The sequence below is a fragment of the Nelumbo lutea genome, chromosome 3, assembly GCF_056320005.1.
Source record: "Nelumbo lutea isolate HS-2025 chromosome 3, American lotus-T2T, whole genome shotgun sequence".
NCBI lineage: Eukaryota > Viridiplantae > Streptophyta > Magnoliopsida > Proteales > Nelumbonaceae > Nelumbo > Nelumbo lutea.
In genome coordinates, this window is record NC_142686.1 from 68,573,621 (window position 1) to 68,585,890 (window position 12,270).

Sequence of the window (12,270 nt, forward strand, 5' to 3'; positions counted from 1 at the left end):
CCCCGAAGTGGCCTAGGATGGAAGACCCCATATTCTTCACCGAAGACGATGCATGCGGGGTCCACTACCCCCATGACGATGCACTTGTCATAAAGGTAAAGATCAACAACTTCAAAGTCCGGCGCGTACTCATTGACTTTGGCAGTTCGGCAGACACTTTTTAAAGCAGCCTTCGACAAACTCTAGTTCTGAGAGAATGACTTGAAACCCACGAACACCCCACTGGTCGGCTTCAACGGAAAAGAGGTCAGACCCCAGGGAAAGGTCACAGTACCCGTGGAAGTTGGCACGTGGCCTAGTATGGTAAGACTCAATCATGATTTTTTGGTGGTCGCGAACCCCTCCCCTTACAACGCCATAGTAGGTCGGCCAATCACCCATGCTTTAAAGGTTGTGGTGTTTACTTACTATTTGGCCATGAAGCTCCCAACAGACTTTGGCATTAGGATAGTGCACGGTGACCAACTCGAGTCTCGTAAGTGCTACGTCGCCGCCCTCAAGGGAAAAGCCAAGGTAACTGGCGACCTCAAACTAGAACGACCTGTGGAACATAACGAGGAGCGAGCTGCACCAACAGAGGAAACTGTTCCCATCTCTGTATCGGCAGAAGACCCCTCCAGATTGCTTCAGTTCGGAGCATCCCTGGAAGAACCCTCGCGGTCCGAACTGGTACACTTCTTACTCAATAACTTAGATGCTTTTGCTTGGTCCGCGACAGAAATGCCTGGCATAGACCCTAAGCTCATAACTCACAAGCTCAATCTGACCCTGTAGTTAGACCTATTAGACAGGAGAAATGCAACTTATTCCCAGAGCGCTGGAGGACGGTCGATGAGGAGGTCGAGAAGCTTCTCGTAGCAGACTTTATAAGGGAAGTTCATTACCCGAGTTGGGTGGCCAACCCTATTCTGTTAAAAAAGGCAAACGACAAGTGGCGCATGTGCGTCGACTACACTAACCTGAATCGAGTTTGCCCAAAAGATTGCTTCCCCCTCCCCAGGATCGACCACCTAGTGGACGCGACCTCGGGACACGAGTTGCTAAGCTTCCTGGATGCCTACTCAGGTTACAAAAAAATCAGGATGAACCCGGCCGACGAGGAGAAAACCGCCTTCATAACCGAGTTCGGCCTGTACTGCTACAAAGTTATGCCCTTCGGACTGAAAAATGCTGGGGCAACCTTTCAAAGGCTTGTGAATAAGCTGTTTCAACCCTTAATTGGCACAAAGATAGAATGTTTTGTAGACGACATGGTCATCAAGACACAATTTTCGCATGAATTAATACAAGACTTGCATTCTGTCTTTCAAATTCTGCATCAATTTAACATGAAACTAAACCCAAACAAGTGTGTCTTCGGTGTCACCTCGGGTAAATTCCTAGGGTACATCGTCAACCGGCGAAGTATTGAGGCCAACCTGGACAAAATAAAAGCCATCCTAGATATGAGACCACCCTGAAAAGTGAAAGAGATTCAGGAGCTAAATGGTAGAATAGCTGCTCTGAGTCGTTTCATGTCTAAGTGAGTAGACCGTTGCCTATCCTTCTTTAAGGCAATAAAAGGCAAAGGGTTCGAGTGGAACCCGAAATGCTAGCTCGCATTTGATGAACTCAAAAAAATACCTTGCCAATATCCCAATGTTGACCCAATCTGAAGAGGGCGGTGTTTTAGAACTGTACCTCTCGGCAAGCGACGAAGTGGTCAGTTCGGTATTGGTTAAAGAAGCAGATCGGGTCCAACGACCCATCTACTATTTTAGTAAAATATTGCAGGGAGTAGAAACAAGATATCCGGAAATAGAAAAGCTAGCCTATGCGCTGGTCATTGTGGCCCGCAAACTCCGCTCGTATTTCCAAGCCCATACCATCATCGTCCTCACCGACAAAACCTTGAGGCAAGTATTACTCAGGACTGAGGTCTCTGATCGATTGACGAAGTGGACCATCAAACTCAGTGAGTACGACCTCCAGTACAAGCCACGAACCGCTATCAAAGCCCAAGCCTTGGCGGATTTTGTTGCAGAATGCACATTCAGCTCCGAGGTCCTCAGCCCGGTTGAGCACGAGGTTCCCAGTTCGGGTGAGCTCGGTGCTCCCAGGCTGGTTGAGTCCGAGCCCCGTGAGGTCGCTCCCAGTTCGGTATCTCTCCTAGTTAGGCCAAGCGCAAACTATGATGAAGAACCCTGAATCCTCAACATAGATGGCTCCTCAAATTAGCAGGGCAGCGGAGCCAGTGTAGTTCTCCATGGTCCGAATGGCACAAAGCTGGACTACGCGCTACGCTTTGAGTTCACAACATCCAACAATGAGGCAGAATACGAAGTGTTGATAGTCGGGCTAGCCCTGGCGCAAGAGGTAAAGGCAAAACACATAGCGATTCCTAGCTCGTGGTCAACCAAGTTACAGGGGAATATGAAGCCTGCGAGCCAACTATGATTGCTTACTTAGCAAAGGTAAAAGAGGCTCTGCTTAGCTTCCAGTCACACTTCATCAAGAAAATCCCAAGGTCGGATAACGCTGAGGCCAACGCCCTGTCCTGACTAGCCAGCACCAGTGACAACACCATAAGACTTGTGTACATAGAGGACTTAGCTCGACCTAGCATTCTCTGGGGGGCAGAGGAGGTCGCTCCTGCCGCCCAAGCAAAACCGAGTTGGATTGATCCACTCGCGAGCTTCCCGCTTCACGGAACCCTCCCCGTAGACTGCAACGCCGCCAGGAGGGTAGAGCGCCAGGCAGCCATGTATGTCATGATAGACGGACGGCTGTACCGAAGATCCTACACGCTCCCCTACCTACGTTGCTTGTGGCTTCCCGAGGCCGAACTCGTACTCCACGACATTCATGAAGGCCTATATGGCGGACACCTGGGGGGCAGGGTCATCGCCCAGAAAGCACTACGACAGGGGTAATATTGGCCAACAATGAAAGCAGGCGCCGTCGGGCTTGTCAGGAAGTGCGAGAAGTGTCAAAAGCATGCCAATATTCACCATCGGCCCGCCACCAACCTCAAGTACCTCAACAGCCCATGGCCCTTTGCACAATGGGGTATCGACCTACTCGGGCCATTTCCGCCAGCAACAGGAGGAAGGAAGTTCCTAGTAGTGGCAGTAGACTACTTCACCAAGTGGGTTGAAGCTGAAACTCTCGTAACCATCACAGCTCGAAACGTCCAGAACTTCTTCTGGAAGAACATAGTGTGCCGCTTTGGCCTACCTCGGGTGCTGATCCCTGACAATGGCAAGCAGTTCGAGGACATCAAATTCCAAGGGTGGTGCCAAGACATGGGGATCCGACAAAACTTCACGTCGGTTGCGCACCCACAAGCAAACGGTCAGGCATAAGTCATGAATAGAGCTATCCTTCGTAGACTAAAAGCCATACTAGACCGAGCTAAAGGATTATGGGCAAACGAGCTGCCTAGCATCCTATGGGCATACCGAACTACAAAGAAGACCGCCACCGAATAAACTCCCTTCAGCCTCACCTATGGCACGAAGGCAGTCATCCCAGCCGAAATCAAAATCCCCTCACTTCGGTTGGAAGCATACAATGACAATACTAATAACGACGAGCTACGTACCAACCTCGACCTACTTGACGAGGTAAGGGACCTCGCATACATCAGGACCGCGACATACCGGAAAAGGGTAGCTCGGTACTACAATGCCTGAGTTATGTGATGAAACTTTCGCGTCGGCGACCTGGTTCTCCGCAAGGTCATGGTACCTGAGCCCGGCGTTGGCAAACTCGAGCCGAACTGGGAAGGACCCTATCGAGTAAAGAGAGCACTCGGGGGAGCATACGAGCTCGAGACCCTGGAGGGTAAACAGATACCCCGGGCATGGAACATCGTCAACTTAAGACGATATTACCTATAAATTATCAAACTAAGCAGACCATGAGCCACTACCAGAGCCTAAGGGCCAGAATGCCAAGCTAACAAGGACCTCGACACCCTAAGGGCCAGAATGCTGAGCTAACAAGGACCTTGGCACCGTAAGGGCTGGAATGCCGAGCTAAGGACCTTGGCACCGTAAGGGCTAGAATGTCGAGCTAAAGATGACCTCGGCACCTCATCAATGAAGCAAGTTGCACGAGTATGGATACTGAGGTGCATAGCCCAAGGCCCAATTCTAAGCCTATGTTAACTAACTCGGGCGGAGAATAGATCGGGCGTATAGCCTTACTATGTTAACTCGCCTCGGGGCCTAAGTCTAGCAGTTCGGCAACATAGTCAGCTTGACGAAAAGAGAAAATGACTGCCCAGCACTTAACCAAAAAAGGGGGGACTATTCATTGCAAAATAATCTTGCTTACACTTCATTTAAAAAAAAACAAAAACACAACAGCAACGTGCTCACAGTCCCGGAGGTACATCTTCCTCGCCTTCAGAAGGGACTTCGACAATACCCGAAGGTCCCGCTTCGTCTTCGGATCCGCATCATCATTAGCTGTAGCAGCCATTTTCGGAGTGATGCGCGAAGTGGTTATGTCACTAATGTTGAGCTCGGGGTATGTGTTCCTTATCATTCATCGGCTCAACTTGAAACCCCTTCTGTACGAGCCCACCATCATGTTATCAAAGCGCGGCGAAGCGATGTAATCGTTAATGGCCTTCGCCTTCACCTCCTCGATGGCCTGAGAGAAGACCTCAGTCTTCTCCCCGATATCATCCTGAAGGTACCCGACCTGATGCTCTAGGTCCAACTTTAGGTATGCCATGTGTTTCACCACCAATCCTAAGGCCTCGTTGTCCCTCCGAGACCTCGTTAGCTCGACTCGCGCAGTGCAGGAAGCCTTTTTGGTAGTTTGCGCTCGCTTCAAGCCCCTCTCTGCCTGGATTGTTAGAGAGTGGATAGAGGAGTTCTCCTGCCAAAACGAGAACAAATCAGCCTAGCAAAAAAAAAAAACTACTTCGACTTATCACCATGGCGTGAGTAGCAGCACGCGTGCCTATGTGTTGTGGAGGAATATCGGCCCACACCGCGACCTCCTCAGGGCAAATAGCCTTCTTACTTTTTCGGAGAGCGTAGCTCGGCATCGGCACGCTCCCAGCCCCATCCTGACTTCCCGAGCCTGAAGGCACAACCCGGGTATAAGCAGTATCGACATAGGGGACCCCTACCACTTCCTAAATTGGAGGGACCACCTCGGGCTCCCTAGGAGGCTCCATTCTCGGTGCCTCGGGCTCTGCAAATCGGGAAGGATCGATACGGACCCGCTTAGCAGCTCGCTTCCTCCTCCTCATACCATCAAACAAGCTCGCACCTCGAGTCTTCTCTACCTCCATAACACTTGCAAAAAGAGCTCGGCATCAAAAGACGAGAATAAAAAACAAAACAAAAGCAAGCCTCTGAGCAAGAAACCTACCCGAACTCAGACTAGCCTGGATAAGCTTGGCCTCCGTCAGGTAGACTTAACATTTGAGTCCAAGCCGAGCCTAGTCCTAGAGGCCCTTCACCGTTTCTTCATCTAACGTGACACTAGGATCAGGAACGACCAATCCCCATTCGGTAGAAAACGGCCACCCCGTAGCACTTCGAACCATGAAGTAGTCCCACTTCCATGCCGGGACATTATTCGGAAGATCGTGCAAAAGCTTGAACCTCGGACGAGGAGACAAGTAGTAGGACCGCCTACGTTTGGGCAGGGGACCCGCTTGCTTCTTGAGCATAAGAATTGCAGAAAAGATTTCCAGGTCCAATGGAAGGCTGTGTTCACAACAAAGGGAGATGGTCCTAACAAGGTTACCAATGGAGTTCGGGTGAAGCTGATCGACAGTAACGCCGAAGTGATTCTTGACCTCGACAACAAGGGGATGGAAAGGAAGGTGCATTCCAGAAACAAGTTGCTCCTAGAATATCACGATGTCATCCGGACCATGCTCCCAAGGAAAGTCGCCCGAGGGTAAAATATAAGTATACTCCCCGGGCAGGTTATACTGAGCGATAAGGGACAAAGTCTCTCGGGCATCATAATGGAAGGCCCAAACTTATCTGGCACATGACCTCGATGGGAGGTGGATGCCAAGCTACCCGAGGCGACTTCGGCCTACGGGCTCGAACTCGAGCTCTACCTCGGGCCCCACCTTGGACTCACTAATGCTGTTAGGGGTAGTAGCTCGGTTTGTAGAACCAGCATCTGACCCACCCAGAAAACTATCTAAACTACCCGAGCTAGACATTGAATAAAAAAGAAGGCTGAGGAGTCACCGGGGAAAAGCTACCGGACTACGAAGAATGATGCGAGCTGACAACCTTGTACGTGAGCTCAAGGAACGAATGCTGAAGAATGGCGAATGAAACTGACCAGGGGCCCCCCACTATTTATAGCCACTGTACTCGCGCATCAATGGCCAAGATCAAAACCATCCAATGTCTCCCCGCAAAACTGTCTACGCGCCCCCCGAGAAGTCAGTTTAAGCGCGCATTTTCGACGTTCAAAAATTTAAAATCGTTTGGCGTCCGTGCGTGAGCTGCACGCAACTGGGAATTGACCCTTGGTCGAACCAAGCCGACCTTGATCAAGACAAAAACACAAGCAGGTCAGACTGGAGAAGCTCTAAACCAAGGCCAAAGCGTCACGAGGCAAATCCACCCACATCCCGAGCTCCGAGAAAAGGAGTCCCGAGCTCCCCCCCAAAAAAAAGGAACCCACGACCTGAGCTCTCCAAGGAAGAACCCGAGCTCTCCCTTGGAGGTCCTGAGCCTTACAGAGAGCACAAAGGGCAAAAACCCGAGTTGACCCACCTGGGCAGTTCGGGCCGTACTTCTATCCGAACTCAAGACTTCACCTTGCGCACCACCTCAGCTCCAAGTCGCCTGATTGAACATCCGTACCTGATGCCCAGGAAGCCCATACATGGAGGCAGCACGCCTGACTGATTAGGGGTCTGACACATGACAGCCGCCCTCCAACGGCCACCTGCCACCGCCATCTCAGGCGTGGCAGAGACGACTCTGACAAGGAAGACAATGGCGATTATGACACCCGAACTAGCAACTAGCAGAGGTTATGACACCTAAACTGGCATCTAGTAGAGATGATGACACCCGATCTGGTGGAGGTGATGATGCCCGATCTGGCAGAGGTATGAGAGTGAGTGTACCAGGGTGATTATAAAAGGCCCCCTTCTCCCAAAGGAGGTATGTGATTCTTGTGCTTTCTGGTCTTGAAGTCCCTCATTCCCCTTGCCTTCTCAGGAGCACTAACTTGAGCTTCGGAGTGTTCTAACCAGATTCCTCCCCGGAAGTCTTCATTTTCTTCTTTGTTTCAGACACCTCCAATTTCATCAAAGGTGAGGTAACCGACAGCTAGGACCAATCGGTTTGCGCATCATCAATATTATTTTATGTTTTTTTTGAAAATTTTATTCTTCAACTCCTCTATGTTGTTTGCTACCCAAGAAAGATTTATTGTAAGCCATAACTCATAATAAACTATAGTTATTTGTAACACTTGTTTTTCTGAATTGTGTATAAAAAAAGTCAACAAATAAGTACTAATGAAACATAGGATTAAGATTTAAAATTGAAGGAATTTAGTTAGGGTTAGGATTAGGGTTGGATTGATCGGATTAAAAGTTGGGTTGGGGTTTAGAAATTAGGGTTGGCCTCAACCCGACTTAACCCGACCCGACTTGCAGCCCTACTTTCGAGCAAGCAATCAACGACTAGTTTTGAGTCGCCCTTGATCCATATGTTGTTGAAGCCTCTTTGAGCCACTAACTTGCGAGCTTCTATTGTTGCCAAGCATTTATGGTGGAAATTTCATTCACAGCATGGGGAATCTCTTGCAATACAACCAAACAAACATATTTGAGAGGATTTCATTTAACCCAATTTTTTGTTTTACACTTTGATACTCTGAAAGCGCTTTTGTTGCTATATGAAAATTATCTAGGTCGGCCCCTCCCCTTTTGTTTTGAAAAATTACATTGCATCTGTTTTTCCATATGAACCACACGAGGAAACAAATTTTTTTCCAATAGTGGGGCCATGATTTTTGGATTTTCTCCTCTTGATGATTCCACCATTAGACGATTCTTTCCCCTTCTTCTGTAGGGGCTTGGATTACTTCTTCTACCGTCTACCAAATTTGTCTTGAGAATTGGCGTTTTCTTATAATATAATCTCATGATCTGTGATTCTTCTTCCCCACAGAAAACACTTTCTCTATCCAGAGTATTCCCTTTAATTGCCTTTGGTGTCAAGCTTCCAATATAATTTATCCTCTGGCACTAGTTCGAAGTTTATCCTCTGGCACTAGTCACATAAAGAAATTGATTTTTGGGGAATACTGCATTTTCTTATTCTTTTCTACATTTGAAAATTTCCCTATCCAGAGTATTCCCTTTAATTGCCTTTGGTGTCAAGCTTCCAATATAATTTGTCATGCTGATGATGTCTAGGAATTAGGATTGCTTTGATCTCTTCTTTTATTCTCTTTGGAATCCAGTCCCTTATCTCATCTAGCTTCCACGATCCATTAATTACATCAATTATATCATTAACTTTCATGCATGGTTTTTAAAACTGGACCCGACCGGATGGTTGGACCAGAAAATCAGGAACTGGTAAGGTGATCGGTTCTGATTTTTTTCAAAACCGGATTTTTGTCAAAAACATTGATTTGGTCAGCAAATCGCTGACTCGGGCAGTTGAACCGTTTGAACTTTGATGGTTTTGACCGTTTTTTTTTTTTATTTTTTGTTTGTCAAAATGGGCCATATGTTCAGTTTGAATGGTTGAACCATTTGACCCAAGAACCAGACCTGACCCGTTCATTGTCCGGGTTGGTTTTAAAGACCTTGCTTTCATGCTTAACTAGGAGTCACTTATGTTGCATTTGGAAAGGATGCAAATAGAGTGTAAATCTCGGTTCAAGGTAAATTTGCACTCCGGTTCACTTTTGCCTGTTTTTGGCAATATTATCAATGCATATTTACATTGATAATAAGATGTAAAAGTACATCAATAAAAAAGAAGTTAAATTTGCATTCAAGTGAGCTTTTGATAAAAAAAAAAAGCATAATCTTTGGAATTCATGTTTGCATCCATTACAGTTAAAAGTAAATTGAGGGATATTCCCTACTATTGCTTTTAGTAGAGTAGCTTTTCCACCAAAAGAAAGGAGATTTTGCTTTAGCCAATTGGTTTTTTTCCTAAATTTTCCCATTATATCTTTGAAGGTTAATTTGTTCACCTTTCCATTCATAAGCAGGCCCCTAGATATTTTTTTTGTTATTGTTATTTAAGTGAAATTGAAGAATTCTGCCCACGATCTTTTGATGCTTTCTGATGGTGCATGATCTAGTGCTCCTTGCCGGCAGACAACTCAGATGCCAAATTAAGTAGGTCGCCTAGCTAAGATGCAAAGAAAGAGATCGGAGTGTCTGGGTTGCTTTAATCAGGGTGGGCACTCCGATGCTTAATTCAATGAAGAGTTTTGAGAGAGCTAAAAAACTTGTGAGAGCTAAATCGTGCATACATTTTCTAAGGAAGGGGGTGCCTTTATATAGGCAAGCTGTCGTGAGGCTCATGAAGTGCGTACGAGATCTTTGGTATGCTTGTTTCGGAGGTGGTTTCATGCACAGAAATGACTCTGCTTAAGCGGGTAGTGTCTATCTAGTTGCGTCCGAAGTGAGTGGGGTGATAACCGGCTCTTCCGGCATAGCGTCATGATCTCGAGGAAGTTAGAGATGACAACCAGCTGAACGAGGAAGTTGCCTAGCATGTCAGCAGGTCACTAATTGAACTCAGGTCAAGTTAGCGAAAGCAGGTCACCTCTCACGCCGACTTAATGTCTTGTCGGGCCGTTCGTAATTTGGTTTTTCAAGGTCATTAGGGCGGGTGTGAGGTGTCCGAGGCACTCACGAGATTTACTTACGTGGTGCTAGGGTATTGTCTGACTGTTTTGAGGTACCATGTGCCATCACATCATTGGAAGGCCAAACCACCCATCATCAATTTCTAAACATTATTTGAAAATTCCATTGAAGGCTTTGTGAAATTTGGTTGTTGCCCTAAAGTTTTTGCATATCTATTGTAAATTAATTTCTTTGTTTTATTAAATAGCCTCTAATGATCTTCTAACATATACCACATAGTCAATGAAAATTGGAGAATAGGAATCTTTGGCCCATTTTTTTGTGTTAATTCCTAGATCCTTTTTGTTGTCCCTCATTACTTTACAAATAGTTTTAGGACAAATTACATATGTATGGAGATAGTGTATCACCATGTCTTGGGTTTTTTTTGATAGGTAGACCCCTAGTAGGTTTAAAAGATCTTGTTGGACTCTCATTAATTAGGATTTGATATGACATTGTCTTCATCATTCCATTGTTTAATTTACTCATTTTTTTGAACATCCAAATTTTCAAATATTTTTCTATAAATTCCACTCTAGTTTGTCATACACCTTTTCCACGTCTACTTTACAAGTTATTTTCTAAGAAGATGCATATGCTTTCAACTCCAACTTATTGTACATATCTTTGTTATGAATAAAAGAACATTTATTCCATATGTCATGGGGTTATTTTGCTAAGTCCCCCTCATTTCATATTAGTATTATGTACGAGACCACATAATTATTACAATATGGATTTAAATGTTTACAATTAGTGGATAGACTTTGGAGGTCTATTTTGACAAAGTTGTCATTCTCACACTACCCAAGGTAGTGGAACAGTAGGTCTTGGTTACTCGGTTGTGAGCTAAGGTGTAATTATGAATGTTTACAAGAAACTTTAAAATGGACTAAACCTAGTGTATTCCTGAACTTTGTGATAAATGGACCAATTGGGTGTTGCTTTTAATCCCTAGATTTGATATTGGTATTAGATTGAGTATCAAGCTTGTTTACCTTTGATATGCCAACCTATGAGATCCTTCCGAAGTCAAATATTTAGATATGTTGGAGTATTCAAGGAAGATATGCCAATTGATGGCATGTGACATGTTAGCTCTCTCATAAAGTTGTGGGTTCCACACCATACTAAATGGAATCTCCCAATTATAAAATGTTTTTCTAGAACTAATAAGATGATAATGGTCGATTAAAAGTCTGAAAGCAAGATTCTCTCCAATTTTATCCTCATTATGTTAGGAATCCTAAATAGACAAGGAGAGGGCTCTTGTAGCCCTTCATAGTCTATAAATAGGATACAAAAATGGGGATCGAATTATGCTAGTTCTCCCCTACATAACCAAATTCGCCTACCTTAGTGAGACCAATTTTGCTAGGGTTTTGAAACCCATCCAACCATATTAATTATCCATTCTTTCTACCATTGTTCTAGAGTTATTTTGAGAAGATCAAAGTTTGGGTGTGAACATTACTTCCACCTCTGCATTTGTGGACATCAACATTAGGTACTACACTAATTCTTGATCCAAAAGTTTGGTCTTTCTTGATCCCATAATCCAAAACAATCCAAGTTGAAAAATCGGTTTTCTCATCATGTGTAATTTTAGCATTGGGGTTTCGGCGAGTCTTATATCTCTTACTAGCATCCACATAATATACTTTTTTGGAAACTTCTCACTCCACGAACAGTCCGGTATGGTTTGCGGGAAATAGGACCGGTTCCAATTATTTGGTGGGTGGAATCGGAACCCCATTCCAATTCCTCCTAGAATGCATGGCCATTCCCTCCTTTCATGGGAATGAAATCCCATTCTAACTGATTTCAATTCCTGTCTGAACCAAGCAAATTATGGGAATAAACCATTCTGATTCCAATTCTAACTGCAAACCAAACAAACCCTTAGAGTCTTACCTTTGATTTCTTTTGTGAGATCACCATGAGATAGAATGGTCAGTGTGCACATTCCACAAGATCACCATTCTTGTGTGAGGCTTACAATGGGTGAGGCCCATCCTTTAACCTTTGAAAACCCCATCATTTGCGAGGCCTATCTCTTAACTCTTATTTAGAGGTGTAAATCTGGCCGTGTGCGGCCTGTGCTGAGTCGGGCCGTGCTTTTGGGGGGTCGGCCCAGAATGACCCATGTGAGCCCATGCCGTGAATCGAGCCAAGCTATGCTTTCTAAAAAAAAAAAATAATGAAAATTTTAACAAATTTTAAAAAGACAAAAAAATAAAAAATGATCTTAAATTTATATATATATATATATATATATATATATATATATATATATAGATGGTGCTAGGTTAGGCCACAGGCCGGGCCGACTATGGACCTAAAACCCCAGACCCAGCATGGCCCATACGATCGTGCCATGCCCAGCATGACCCATA